This window comes from Egretta garzetta, unplaced genomic scaffold (assembly GCF_000687185.1).
Source record: "Egretta garzetta isolate BGI_Z169 unplaced genomic scaffold, ASM68718v1 scaffold163, whole genome shotgun sequence".
In the NCBI taxonomy this organism is placed as follows: domain Eukaryota; kingdom Metazoa; phylum Chordata; class Aves; order Pelecaniformes; family Ardeidae; genus Egretta; species Egretta garzetta.
The window spans coordinates 6460730-6462914 of record NW_009259308.1 but is presented as its reverse complement, the minus strand read 5'-3'; the positions used below and the strand labels follow the sequence as shown (position 1 = coordinate 6462914).

Here is a 2185-nt window from a genome sequence, read left to right as displayed (position 1 = left end):
CTTTCCCACTGTAGAATAAGTTAGATTGTTACTGTTATTTCTGTAATGACAAGTACTTTGGATTTAAAATTATCCAGTGAGTAATCATGGTCAAACCTCCCTCGTAGCTCACTTCTGTTCACGGGATAAAAGTGTGAGGGTTTTGTTGGTTTTAGTACAGACCCAAATTCTAATTAATATTTCTGTGTCCCAAACATGTTGTTCTGATTAGAGGCTCTTTGCCTAGGCATTTCTGCATAGCCTGCCCTGTTTGAAACCCTGCCTTTTTCTGACTTCACTTCCTGAATCCGTTGACAACACTCACAGCCAAACAAAATACATGTTCACAATGCTGTTATTTGCAAAATATTCCCTTGTGAGTACAGCTGGGGCAACAAAAAAAAAAGTTTCTCTCTGAATCTCAGAGAAATGACTATTCCTTATAGAAGTAAGGCACATAATGCATTAGGCAATTTTAATCTTGGCAGTTAAGTAAGTGTTAAAGCTTTGCATTTCACCATGTACAAAGCGTGTACGTCTTTCATTACAGTTGTGCGTATTGATCACTGAGTGATCTACTAACATACTAAGAGTGCTGAATTTTAATCTATGCTGAAGTGAACCAGATAGCAACAGGCTCATAGCCCACCACACTGTTTACAAAACAGATGGGGGCAGAGGGATTATAAACTTACTTTGCCCTGTCTTAGGCCTGATCCTCAAACGAGATGTGGGACCGAAGAAGGGGTTCTTCTAAGTCTCCCCTCTTCTCCTTGTGAAACTGCATCGCTGGCACTAAAAACCACCTTGCTTGACAGTAGATTCTCTGACTGGACACCAGTACCTCCTGTGTTGGATGAAGTCAAGTAACTCATGTCACACAAACCAACCCATCAGACGATGCCCACTTAACTAGCAGTACCATTACTCAGTAATTTTTTTTGCCTGTGCTACAGAATATCATACTTGAGAGAGAAAACACGTAACTGCAACGCTAAATGTCTGTGTGTGCGTATTAGGATAGGGTGGAGCAGACTGTCACTCAGCTGCATTTAATTAACATAGTATTTTATATAATGTATTTTTTACGTAATTAGGTGATTAAGCAAAATGCTTGCTAGTAACATCTATTCCATAACCCAGCGCTGTTGAGAGTTAAACAGGCACCTTTGCAGGTAATTAATCTCCTTGCCCTGCTTATTTTTGCTAGTTGGCACTTGCTAAATCCCTGTAAAACCACACCCAGCAGTGCTGTGTATTATCCCTCTACTGTCTATTCCTACATATGGTCAAAATCAACTTACCTTCCGGGTTGCTGACATCAGCAAAATGTACTCTTGGCAAACTACAGTATCCTCCTAGTAACCCTTTGTTTGGTTGGTGTTATTACAATTGTATTCCTCTGACAGCAGCAAACACCATCTAAACAGGGCCTACCTTGACACCTGGATTATGATGTGGAAGGATATTACCATATTATCATATCTTAAACATTAGAATAACCCTTCATATGATAAAATGCATATAATATGGAAGGGGGAAAAATTAGAGAAAAGATACTTCTGTGCTTCCTGTAAGGAACTGACCCGCAGTAGTTGCAAGTTTCAGGGTATCATTGTGCTAACAGTAAAGGTATATATATCCAATTATCTGGTCATCTTGTGAAGTGACCTTAAACAAGACGATCACTTCAATTAAAATTATGCTTATTCCTATTTTAAGAAAAAAGAAGACATTTTTAAGACTGCCTGCTCCGAAAAGTTAGTTTTCATGAATAATGAATTTCTAATATTTTCTGGCTGTCTTTTGATAGCATCTATTTCCTCTTAGCTGTTTGGCTCTAAACAGCAAGCAGGAAAGCATCTGGTCTCCCTTCAAATACATGCTTATTAAACTAAATGAATTGTTGAAAATCCTGGTATAATCATTGTTCGCCCCCCCCAATGAGTTAAGTAGCATGTTTCCAAGGTATGTATTTATATTGTCATTGTACTAAAAACCAAGATTATTTTATAAAAAACACATGGGAAGTGCCAGAGACATTGCTATTTTCAGCAAGTTGCTGAAAACAAGCAACAGGAGTTGCTGTTTTTCAGCAAGTTGTCCTTTCCATTTCCCACTAGGTTCAGTTTTCCCAGCTTTTCTATTGCTAAAACATTTAGAACCCATAGTAACACCCAAAAAGGAAAGGATTTCAAGATTGGGA

At 38.4% G+C, this 2185-nt stretch overlaps 1 protein-coding gene across 1 annotated transcript in view; it reads left to right on the top strand.

Moving 5' to 3' along the window:
* Positions 1-2185, top strand: part of FGGY (FGGY carbohydrate kinase domain containing) — a 327463-nt gene that overhangs the window by 14645 nt on the left and 310633 nt on the right. The gene's annotated exons all lie outside the window — the stretch shown is intronic.